Below are 13,322 nucleotides of genomic sequence, written 5' to 3'. Positions count from 1 at the left end.
CCCCGTTAATTCAATGCCACTGTTCTGACGACCATCATCTGCATGGCCGTGTACGAATTATGCAAAATTAATTTAATTCCATTACAAGGAAACAAGAGGGAAAATTCTGGAATATAGACAGTGGACCTTGGCAGTCATTCATCACATTTGCATATTTAAATAAATAACATCGAATGCCAACAAAAAAAAAAACAAAATCCTGAATGGGGGATATGCCACGTGCGCAGCATCAATTAGCCGCCTAGGAATAACACTTGTAAACATGATGCTACCTTTTTTTGTTCTCACTTTTTTGTTACAATTTTCGTTTTTATACCGGTTATACTCATAGAGTAGAAGGGTATATTGTATTTGTTGAAAAGTATGTAACAGATAGAAGAAGCAAGCGTTACCGACTCGAAAGGGCTGTATATTCTTGGTCAGGATGAAGAGCTAAGTCGATTAAGAGATAAAGCTTGAAAATACATGCTAGCAAGTTGGGATTAAACTTGGTTTTTGGGAAAATGAAGCGGCGTTGCTTTAATTTCTGCTAGCAAAATTATTAATTTTTCAATTGGAAAAGACAGTAAAGGGTATCTTATAGTCGCGGCACTCGACTATGCCATTTCTTCTTGTTTTTTTCTGTCGCCCAATGGCATTACACTTTAACTACTAATCGAGGAGACATATGTGCTGTCATGTCGTGTCTGAAATGGCACGCACCCTTCGCTGACAGTTGGCTTAAGCTGTCAATTAACATATTATTAAGCGAGTAACACAAAAAATGGAGCACAAAAAAAAAAAAAAATAACAGAATGTGGCAAAAACGTGGGGGATTGACAAACGATGACGACCGAAAAGGACGAAGCGGCATAATTGAGTGCGTCTGAAGAAGAAGGAATTCCGTTCATGGAATTCCAAGAACCTTCTCAGCTGGTAGAATATTTTGTAGGGTTTCCATTGGGTTTTATAAATGAAAATGTGTGGCTAAGAAATTAAGCAGTTAAGTTATAAAATCAAGAAAATAAACCTATTTCTAAGTTTCCTTCTTTTTTTTTTTGGATTTTATTTCATGTGAAAAAGGGGAAAATCTCACATAGAAATTGGCAACCAGAACACCCCACTACATGGGATTAACTTACACACAGACGATTTGCTGACTGAATAAGTGTCAGACAGAAATAAATATGTTTAACAGATCTTCTATCTTATGCATAAGATTTAGGGAATGAAATGCCCAAAAGCCCCAAAAAAAAAAAAAAAAAAATTGCCATCTATAAATTATGCAGATAATATCAAGGGTAATTCTGTGATTGTTGTCACAAATTGCCAGTGATTGGTTTGAATTATTTCCGTAGTAAATTTAATTAAATCAAGTCATAATTATGTACTGTTTGTCTCTCTTCTTATCGTAGATGATATAATTCATTTTTCTTTTCTGGGGGCAATTATTATGGACTGGTAAAAGCGATTTAATGGTTTTTTGTCTTCTAAACTCCACGATTTATGTTGAGCATTTTAAGCTGTTTTGATTTACGGCTTCCCGGCGAAAATTTCGCTTAGCGGCAAACTGTTTATGGATTAAGAGGCAAATAAAAAGGGACCGGAAGTGGCTGTGTCTCAAGTTTGTTTTTTTTTCCTTCTTTTCCTTTAGCTTTTCCACGCTTTCTGGAAATTGTGACACAGTCATCGAGGGCAAGCGGGCATGAAATTGAATTGGTTAGTTTCATGAGTTAAATGTGCCCGTTCATTCATTTGTAGGACAAAATCAAAAAAGAAAAATTATGAAATAAAAATCGTTTTAGTTTGATATTAGAAAATATCTTAATTTAAGGTATATTGAATGTTTTATAGATTTGAATGTCAACTGATTGGGAATTTAATTACGAGTTCAACGAGGTATTACATTACTTTTTTAGACCATTATTCGCTTAGTAAATAGGCGAAGATCGGCATAAACCCTTGTGTTACTACACAATTCGCCTTAAAATTGATTTGATTTGAAAGATAAGAACATAATTGTATTATCCGCAAACTATGAATTGGTGTTTGAAAATGCGATAGTTGCCTTTAATCCACTTATCGCCCATCAGTTGCTAATTAAATTGGCAGCGATTTGGAATCGTCATTCCTTCAATCATCCCTTTTCTGTCGGTTCATGACAGCCTAGTTCCGGCATAAATCGCGACACAATGTAGTTGCTACACAGAAAAATAAATCATATCACTTTGTTAAACCAAAATTTAGTTAAAAAATTGCTTGAACACATATAATTTGATAAAATTCTTTAAGTTTTCAAACACTTCTTTATGATTTTAAAGTAATTATAAAATTAAAACCAAGGTCTTATTGTTCTGTGTGTGTGTGTGGTTCAGAGACAAATGCCATTGGGGCCTGTCATTCAGTTCGTTTGTCAGTCAGTCAGAAAATCATTCAATCAGTCAGTCGACTGGATTACTGGTTCTCAGAGATTACGTATATGCAACGATGCGTAGATTGCGTATACGCAGCGTTGCTATATGCATGTATGTAGACATACAACCATCTCTCTCTAAATGAGTATTCCTCGGCCATGGAATTTCGCAAAATGCGTTTGTGAACCGCAAATGCAAATTCTCCTCGGCCGAAAGGCAATTTCAGTTTGTAGTCAATTATTTGAAGGTTTGATGATTTTTTTTTTACTTTTTTTTTATTATAAGAAACCAAAAAAAAAGGGGAACGAAACACACAACGCTCATGTGGCTTTTATAGACACTTTTGTGTGTGTGTGGCGTTCAATCTAATTGCGTTTTTATGGCCCAAATGCGAATCATAAAAATCAGCCAAGCAAAAACATCTGAGGGCACGGGGCGAAACAATAACATCATCATTAAATTAGAAGCCAAACCAAAGGCAACATCTGCTATAAATTAAATATTAATAATTAATTAACTCCTCTGCCTCTTTCGGGGCAAAAGCGTTGCGGATGAAGCAAGTCAAGTTCAAAACTGAAAAATAAACACAATGAAAAAAAAGGAAAATGTTGTTGGTTGCGCAGACAACGCGGCGTATGAGTAACGCACATGAATCACGGCATTTTTGTTTGTTTTCTTTTTGTGTGTTGTTGTTGTGTTTAGTCCATTAAGGGTTAACAAACAAGTTGAGTGCAAAAGTAGGAAAGTTAAGTGAATAATATTTTCTAGTGAGTTATTTAGTTTTATTTATGAAAAATTTTAAATAATTTGTAATATTTATTTTTATAAATCTGTTAAAAAGTTGAATTTTAATTAAAATAGGCATCGTGGGACAGTCCTCAATATAAATGCCAATGCACAATAAATAAATAAATCGCTTAACCAATATTCTGCACTCAACTTTTGACTGTTTCTGATAAGCTGCATAAAGGGTCAGAAACTACCTCTTCTATTGACATTCCCTGCCGTTATTTGCCTACCATATCGTATATATATGTATATATATATACATACTTTCCACGTACTGCTCATTTCCCTCGCCCTTCAAACAATTTCCAATTTAGAGGAAAATAGCGCTTGTGCAGTGCCGACAGTCTGTATAAATTAAATATGTTTGTCATTGAGCTATTTGCATAGCAGTGGAAAAGAGCAATGAAAATAGCTGGAAGGGAAAATTGAAGTACTTGTAAAAGGCAGTGGCGAATGCAAAGTATTTGTCGAAGGGTGAATATCATACTACTTGTCTATCGTTATTATTGGCCGTATTTAAATTGAGTGATGAGGGAATGGGCTGGGTAAAATACCGCCCTAGGATTTTATTTGCCATACGAATGTCAAAAGGATGCTTCAATCAAATTGCCTACGGAATGGTCAACGGCAAAAAGCCACAAAAATGTAATTACAAATTAAAGTCCAACACTCTGATAGCCATAATATCCGACCACTGAATTCATTAAAATAATAGAACAATTCGTTTTTGGCTTGGTTGCAAGCCATAACATCCAGTTAATAAATGCAGTCCACATTCCGATCAAACAGATTATGTATATATATATATATAGTATATAATTTGCTTTGGTAATGTTCCTCCATAATTAAATGTCACAAAGCCAAAGAGAAAACCGATTTTTCAGTTGCTGGAAATGTATATTTTCTTATTATTAAATAACCTTTAAACTATCTGCCATCAGTGTCATTAATTAACTGCCACAAATCCATGGAGAAAGCAGTTAGCATTTTGAAACTGAACTTAAAGTCACGGTTTTATTTTGTTGGAATTTTATATTTTTAATATTTTAAAAGTACTAAGCAGTTAATATTCTATTTTACTTTATAATTCTATTAGAACTCATTAAAAAAAAACTTACTAATTGTGTGGAAAATGTATTCCTTTTTGGGCGTTTTGCCTCGTTTTTTTCTTTTTTTAATTGAAGAAAACTTTTGACTAGAAGTAATTAAAAGCACATTTGGTGAATACATAATATTATACACTTATATATCCTTAATACCCACTCTTAGTTTAGTGCCCGTCAACAGCGGCTTGGGTTTTTGGCGAGGCACAACTTTTTAATCAAATATGTGTCAACGCGGATTTATGAAACTAATTGACTTTAAAGTCGATTACAAGCCCCCCCCCCCGCATAGTCCCCCACCACCACCATTTGGAAACCCATGAAACCACCGCCCATGCTAGAAAGAATTAATTAAAAAACTTAATCTGCTTCTCGGCTATGGCAACAAATTCCCAACGGTCGTTGGTTTCGCTGGTTTTGATTTTGGTTTTCCATCTTCGTCTTTAAAAATAAACTTTAAGTTTTGCCGTTGGTCGGGGGGTGCTAAAGTTACAGTGGCAGTTAAATTGCAAGGGAGAAAAGTTTGAAAAATTTAACGATTAATAAAAATGGGATGATTAAAATGAGAAAGTGTAATAAAAAATTGAATATAATTAAAACAATGGCTCTAAAATTCATAGATAAATATATATTTTTATATAATTTTCTATAAGTAATATATTTTTACAGAGTTATTGATTAAATTTCAGTTACTTTCAAAGTTTGGTCTAATGACTAAATCACTTAAAATCTGCGATATCTTTACGAAAACTTTCTGGCAAAAAGTTATGCTGCCAACCAGTTTAATTAGCTTTATTGCATTGGCATTTAAAATCTGCAAAATTCCTGCAGCAAAGTAAGCAATTGCGTTCAATAGTTTTCAGTTTAGTTTATTATTTTTTTTTTGTAGTTTTTATTAGTAGTTCTTCTTGTTTTTCAACTGGCGGAAAGTTTGAAGCATTTCCATTGACTTTTTTTTTTCTATTTTTGTGGGGGGGGTGGAGTGAAACGAAAAGACGCTCGAAGCCAACATTGGCTAATGATCGTTGGTTGAACTTTAAGCCCAGGGGTTTTAGACTAGACCAGCCAGCACCAGCACAGAGTTTTGCGTTGGCATTGCGTTGTCGTTTTCCCGGTGGAAAAGGCAAAAGTTCCTATTTGTATTTGTTTTACTGCTGTTGTGGCAAACACTTTACACAAGTAATTTCCTAATTGGTTAAAGCGCAGCACAAACACCCGCCAACCAAAAGCACACTCACCCTCATGTGAATAGGTATCGGGATGGGTGGCGTGGGGTTTTGAATGAAATGTTGTAGGAAAAGCGAAGCGGAAAAGCGGGTCGATGGGTGGGTGGTCGGTCCAGTGGTTGAGGAGTCCATTCATAATGGCAGCCATATGCGCCGCATAGCCACTATGGGCGATAGCCCCTATAAAAGTGCACAAATTTGCAAAGCACTTTGCCTAATTGTTATGATAAAGAGTCGTTGAGGTCCTCAAAGTTATCCACTTCCCATCTGGTTTTCGCATTTTCACGGTTTTACGATATGGAATATGACTTTTGCCATAAAACCATAAAGCCATCGGCAATTGGGGATCAACTTGATGCCGCGTTCGTTGGGTAAATATTCAATGATAATTTTATTTAGAAAATTTAATAAAGTGTATAAATATTCATCGAAGGCAAAACAGTTGTTGATTAAACTTAGAAAACAAGCTAATACAAGTGGATAAAATGTAATGTGGCTTAAATACTACAAAACTGCAGCTGCTTTGTTGTTAACAAATAGATTTTTTTTTTGGTCTTTAACCAAGTCAAGTTGAGCACTAGTTGGCCCGGAAAAGTTAGACGCGATGAGAACGTGTCCTTTTCTCTGGCCAAATTTTCGCTGGCGAGGCTTTGAGGAAAAGTCACTTTTGCTGGCAAACAGAATCGAAAAAGTTGCGAGAAAGCATGAAAAGTGAACGAGCAAGAGAGAGTGAGGAGTGAGTGAGTGAGTGAGTGAAACAGAGCAGTGGGAAAAATCAAAGTGTCTGCCAGGATTGCCCTGCCCCCAGGTTCCAGGGTTGTCGTGTGTGCTCAGTCGTGCGTGAATGGCACTATGAATGGATGCGGTGCTCTTCTTCCATTTGATTTTTTACTCCATATATATATAGAATATATATATATATATACCCATTTTGTGGTTATCGTTCGTCTTGGCAATATCCTTGGCCAGTTCTCTTTTTTATGTGGCTTATTCATATTGAGTGGCCGGGGTCAATAAAAAAGATCCCATTTATTGGGTTGCATTTCAATTGGTTGCATTTCGGTTAATCGATGGCTTTCAATCCGCACAAGATGAGTCAATTGCGGCTTTTATTGTGATGATGCGTTGTGTGGCTTGTGGGCAACTATCTTGGAAACCAAGTTATTATTATCAAGTAGCTCTCAATAAAATTATTTTTGTTATATTTATTTATTGGTTAAAGTAATAAGCAGATTATTTAAAGAATTCTTTAAACAATTTTGTAAGGGTTCATACATTCGAAATACCATTGAAATACATCTCTCTCAGAGTTCTCAGAGTCAATTTGACCTTTGCAATCGTTCGAACAATTCCATCAGGGAATTTTCCCTATCCGAATCGCTCAATAAAATTGGTTTTCCACCGAGTTTGCGGCGGTGTGTTCTATTTTTAATGCATTTCCAAGTGCAGTGATGGACTTGTTTGATTTTTGGGTTATTTCCCACTTTAGTTTCCCTGACTCGAACGCAATTCCCTGGTGAGAAATCTCCGTCTGTCTTTCCTCATCTGTTGTTTGGGAAATCCTGGACATGTCCTGGCAGAAATGTCATCACATGCAGCTCTTTGGTTTTGGCCTGCATTTTAATTTGTTCCTGCCTTTTGTTCCCCTGTTCTCTTCTATTTTTTCATCTAACCAAACAATGGACCACGAAATGTTCAGATAAAATGGCCAAAAAAAAAAAAAAATAGTTTATATGTATATATAGAAGGCGAAGACAAAAATGTGTCCAAAAGGCGAAAACGTGCAAGGAGTTTTGATTCTAAAAAGCCATCACAACGGATATGTATTTTTTGACCATTGTCCTTTTTTGTGAATTACTTTCGCTTTTCGGTGTCTGTGTGCAGGTGCGGTGACTAGAAATTGCTAAATTAACTTGGACAATGGCAAAAGTCGCAAGACAATCAGACTTGACATGAAAATATTTCTTAGGGCTTTGGAAAAATAAAATAATATTTATTAAAGAGAAATGCGAGTAATAGATTTTATTTTAAATGCTTTTTGGTAGCTTCATTTAATGTTATTTTTTAGAATTTCTATTAACTGTCCAAAAGTGTTTTAGTTGTCCGAGCAAGAAAGTTGTCAAAAAAAAACAAAAATCGAAGCCTGAATTTCCTTCTGTTTTTTTTTTTTTTTGGAACTGCAGTTAAACGTTGAATGACGTTCTCAACACTCAATCAATTGCGCCGGAGACGAGAAAAACACGGAAAAACTTTACCGGACAACTAAGAAAAAGGCGGAGATGGAAAAGTTTTCTGTCTGCTGACAGTTTTTTTTTTTTTTTGTGGTTACCTGTTGAGGGAGGACAGGGAGAGGGCCGGAAAAGGTCAGGGAAAACTGGTGAAATGTTTTTCGACTCGAACTGAGGAAATTGTGGGGCTATTGTGCCCTGTCGCTATATTGGAAAAGTTTGTTTTTTTTTTTTGTGTCTGCTCACTTAAATGTTACAAATCAAATAGCAACTAGACGAGCTTCAGGAAAATGTGGGGGTATGCGGTTTTTGTGGTACGATGGGAAAATGTTCCCAAGCTTCGAGCAAGTGGCCAGCGGAAATAACAATCAAAAGGAGGCCACAGGCGGCGATCTTTTTGCCAGACATTTGACCCTTAGCTCAAGAAAAGTAAAAGCTTATTTTAGATTATAATTAGATTATTTATATCTATGACTCATAACCTTTATATAAAGAGAACTTTACATATTTTATTGGAATGTTAAAGTTTAAAATTAACTTAAATTATCTCTCAGTGTAGTGCAATGTCTGCTCTTAGTTCTGGTCCTCTGACTTTGGCGCCACACAATTTTGTGGCCACATTGATGTCGCCCACGAAATGCGAAAGTTTTACTTTCATCGCCCCTCTTTTTTTTGTTGTCCCCCTATCCCTTGGCCAACGCCTGACCTCCCCAGTTCTCCTTTTATTTTTTAGCCCCTCTTTTAACAGCACTCCATCTCTCTTACCAACAAACACTTATCAGCTTTAAACAACTTTGTAGTTCTATGCATATTAACATTACGCATACGACATGAAGTTCATAAGTTCAGGGAGGGACCAGATATCAGTAGGGTAAGGGAAAGAAAGGGGGAAAATGTGTAAAAGCAGGATGAGCAGAAGTGAAAGGGGAATGGAAGTGTATAAAGAATTCTCAACTAGGTGATCTGCCATCAAGCTGATTGAACTTTCGTTTATGTGAAAGGGGTTAAATATGAGTGGTCTAAACTTTTTAGGGTGAAAAAAGTTTTTTTTCTTTTGTTTGGCATAAATATTAGTTGGAAATCCTTAGCTTAATTTAGGTGACTTTTTTTTAGCTAGCCGACAGGAAATATTTGAAATCTGAAACCCACAGCTATTTCGGCTGAGAAAAATATTTCCTTTGTGCTGGTTTCTAATTTTCTGTGTGTTTGTGTTTTTATATAGAATGTGATTTGGTTTAAGATTTTTTTCCTTTTTTTCCCAGTGTGACCACAGCAGGATGTGTCTCCTGCTGAGTGTTTTCACCTTTCCGAGTTCGTGGGCCTTGCGCTCAACTTGTCAACGCATATAAATTTCCCAACGCACTAGAAAATTGTGAAAATTTCGTTCGGTGAAAAGTCGATGGTGGTGATGGTGGTGTTCGTGGTGATGGCAACTGGGTAGCTGGGTAGTTGGCGTTATACACCTACACACTCGCATGTTGAGCAGCTGCAAAAACACAAGTCAAAAGTCGGCCAGGGGCGTTCTTTTCTTGGCAACCCAGAAAAGCTGCCTTACGCCCTCTGCTCTGCCTGAACTGCCGCTTCTGGCTGAGCCCCCAACCACTACCTTCCACCCCTAACTCCTCTCAGGCTCATCTGTCTTTTTGGTTCAACGTAACTTAGTACAGTGACCTGCAGGGGATTAATTAAATAAGCTAGTAAAGAGATGGATAAATATGATTTTTATTATTTAAAATATAAATAAATATGTTATAGAACATAAAAATAATAATATGTTAAAAGAGATTTTAAACAGTTTTGTTGTAACATTTAGTTAAAAAAATATTAGTAAAATTAAATATCGAATATTTAAGAAAAAACCAAACTCTGAACAACAATGAAAAAATTCTGAAAAGTTCAGCAAATATTTTTACAGTATTCTTTTTTTTTTGTGCGCATTTTCCACTGTGCCTTCGAGTGTTTGTTTTCAATTTCAATTTTGCAATAAGCGGGGCGAGGTAAACGTAGGCCAAAACGAGCCAGTTTCCTGGTCTAGGCCAAATGGCCAGCTATGTGAATATGTGTGCTATATATATAAGACTGAACCGACGATATATATATATATATATATGTATGTACATAATGAATAACGGCACAATTTCACACTTCCTTTCATTGGAAAATTACAGAAGAGGCAACGATTTTTGTGCCTTTTGTTTTGGCTGAAAGCTTTTTAATAAGGCTGGCCCAATGTCTCCCCTTATTGGCTGATAATATTGCCCCATATTTTCGTGTATATATATATATATATATATATAACAATTGGATTTATAGATAAGTCGGTCTGGCTTACAGATGACCTTTTTAATTTCTGCTCTCAGTTTATTTTTTTTTTTTTTTTTTTGCACACAAGACACGTTATCATTATGGTCCTGCAATGGCCAATACATTGTTACTTTTATCCTCGCCAAAGTAAAGAAAAAGGGAATAAAGTGATGGCAGATAGCAGAAGTAAGGAACACCAATGACCCATTTGTGTCATCAATAAAAACAAATAGAGAAAGCCAGAGAGAGAGAGAGAGGGGGAAGTTAAAGCGACAAAGACATCCACACATATGAAAAACCCAAATAAATGTCTTTTATTTACTTCGATTGAGTTTTTTTTTTCTGGTCTGTTATTTACTTAGAATAAAGAAAGAAATTTAAGAACAAGAAAAAGACACACACACAAGTCTGGTGATATTTTTTTTGGGTTAAGGCTAAGGCAATATAAAACGAAACTTTATATCAAAGCAAATTAAAAGAGTCAACATCAAAGAAAGTTAAAGAACAATCAAAAGGAAGATTCCATATTATGAAATTAGTTAAGTAAATATTAAATTCCTTTTTGAAAAGAATTTAAATGAATCTTTAAAATGCCGCTGAAATAATTACGCAATTCTTTTGTTAAAAATACAAATTCTTATTTATAAAAAACAATTTCAATTCATTTAAATATTTATCTGCTTGGCATTTTCATCGAATACCCATTTTATTAATTTATTAAGAATAATGAACTGCTTTTTGCAGTTTTCGTTCAAATTCGTTGCCATTCATTTTAAATCAGGTGCATTTAGCTCCTTGAATGATTCGCACACAAAAATGAATAAATCATTGGAATTTCAACGTATTTATCCAATTACCATAAACTGTTGAGTACAAAAAAAAAAAAAAAAAAAGAAAACAGAAAATGCCAAAGCGAAGCGTAAATAATGAATGGGAAAGAAAATCTCTTTTTGAAATGCAAAAATCAAAAAGATTTCACGACCTTTGGCCAGGCGAATAAGAAGGCAAATAATTTCCGTTGCTTGAATGTCGAACCTCAGATTCCCAGGACCTCTCATAACCCCACATGCTCAGATACCCAGATCCACACTTTCGGAACCCCGCCCCCAAAATAGCCTCTATAACATCCCCGGGCAGACAGGACGCGACAGGACAGGATAGGACAGGGCAGGACAGAACAGAACAGTTTCCGTTTTCCGTTTCCTGTGCAAATATGCGAACTGGGAATGGCAAAATCCAGGGGCAGAGGCCAAAAGGATTGCAAAGTAACTGCCAGTGGTAAGAAAAGTGTAACGAAAATTTAAATACTTAGCTTAATGTTTTTTAGAAAATTTATTAAATTTAAAAAGTTAATAGAATTTTTTCGGTTTTTCAAAACATAACCCGAAATCTTAACATTTATATATTTCATATTTTCCATTCACAGAATTCTTTAAGGCTTAGCTAAGGTTTCATTGGAGTTTGATCTGAGCTTTTCTCATTTTCTGATTAAAATTGATTTAAATTGATATCAGTCAAACTAATATACCTCTCTTCCAGGGTACCAAAACATGCGGGCTTGTCCTCGCAATGGTGGCCTAAGTTGACATGATTTGAGCCGGGTTCAGTTACGGTTAGGAACTGGTCTAGGCGGCTTATTGGTCAGAGGTTGTCGATGATGTCGATGGTGTTCATGTGGAATGTCCATGTTCGAGGGTTCCCTTTCCCTTTCCCTTCCCATTTCCATCCTTTTTTTTAACTGTCTGTCTGCGTGGGTGAATTTTGTTTTTTTTTTTCGTGTGAGTACGCCAAAGCTTTTCCAATGTCAGACAGAAGGACTCTTCTCGCCCTAGTACTTCTTCGGCCTTTTGTGTAAACATTTAAAAGCGGGAAATCTGTTTTTAGAATTTTAACAATCAGCGAGGAGATGACAACAGCAGAATTAGGTTCTAAATTTACGGTTTCTATCAGTTTTTTGAGATAATTTTATGTAGGGAATATTTTTGATTGACTTTTGAGTTAAAAGTCGTATTAATTAAAGATTAATTGGATTCAAATATCACTTTATATCTTATCAATATCTAATACATAAAGTTTTTATGACTTACTAATAATGCAATGTAAACTTCATGGCTTTAAAATTAGAATTTGAAATTGAATTTCTTAGTTAAATGAAATCTGTTTTAAAGAGTACATATAAAGTCGGTGTTCATGATATTCAGCACTTTCTCCCATTGGAAAACCAAGCTTTCTGCACGCCCCCTCAGCTTTTCCCGTCTCGTTTTCCCATCTTTTATGGCCTCGTAAACAGCACATAACACTAAAGAGCCTGCTGAGGGCGGGTTCGCTAGGCCAACAAAGAAAAACATACACAAAATATAGAAAAATAAGAAGTTGTCTTCCGGGAAAACTGGCCAGGGAAATGTGCGTGTGTGAATAAAATAGTTTTCGAGTATCCATTTGCATATTTAAACGGGAGAACTAAATGTTTTCCACAGCCTCACAACTCAACTCCTTCCGGTTTTCGTTTTGCCTCTTAGTTAATGGCTTTCCTTTATACAATTTTCCTCGACCACTTGTCGCACATGTCAAGTATTTGTATTTAATTTTTCATGCCCTTTCATTAAATAATAGAGAAACGTAAAAATGTTGGACATGTAGCTGTGCAACAGCTGTTGTGTCCTAGGCCACAGAGAAAATACGAAAAAAAAAAAGAAACTGAAAAAGAAGAAGGACGAATTTAGCCCAAACCATCAACAAGTTTTGGTCCCATCGGTGGCCAAGTTTATTTAGGAAAATTCCTTTATCCGAAATCCAAAGAGGTTTGGGGAATTCCATTGGGGAATTCCAAGGGCTAACAAGAACACCCTGATTTCCATATATATCAAAATATGTATATATATATATATATATGTATATATCTACATAGATTTTCGTATATTGAATTGAGTTTTTAATTAAAACGGCATTTCTGTCGGATCCTTGTCCGCCTTCAATGAGTTATATATATATATTTAAGACGGGTATCCCCATCAGACAGCTTGGAATATTTTTAACATTTTCTATTAGTATCCATTCTAAAGAATGCCAGCTGAGTTCTTTCGCTTTTGGTTATATATTTTCCTTTCATACCATCTATTTATATTTCGTAATCCGTGGTGAAAGGTTTTGACCCTGGCATTGGATTTATTGTGAATGTGGGTGTGTGTTTTGTGGGTACTTGTTGAAAGGAAACTTTTTGCCAGCGGAAAATCTGGAAATGCCATTTAAATATTTTCACAGCTTATTTCTAAGGCAAAA

General features: G+C 35.5%; 1 protein-coding gene across 2 annotated transcripts in view; it reads right to left on the bottom strand.

Moving 5' to 3' along the window:
• The window catches only part of LOC108118289 (allatostatin-A receptor), an 86,428-nt gene that overhangs the window by 25,967 nt on the left and 47,139 nt on the right, over positions 1 to 13,322 (bottom strand). The gene's annotated exons all lie outside the window — the stretch shown is intronic.

The sequence above is a fragment of the Drosophila eugracilis genome, unplaced genomic scaffold, assembly GCF_018153835.1.
Source record: "Drosophila eugracilis isolate 14026-0451.02 unplaced genomic scaffold, ASM1815383v1 contig_2147, whole genome shotgun sequence".
Taxonomy (NCBI): domain Eukaryota; kingdom Metazoa; phylum Arthropoda; class Insecta; order Diptera; family Drosophilidae; genus Drosophila; species Drosophila eugracilis.
This window is presented reverse-complemented; position numbering and strand designations above follow the sequence as displayed.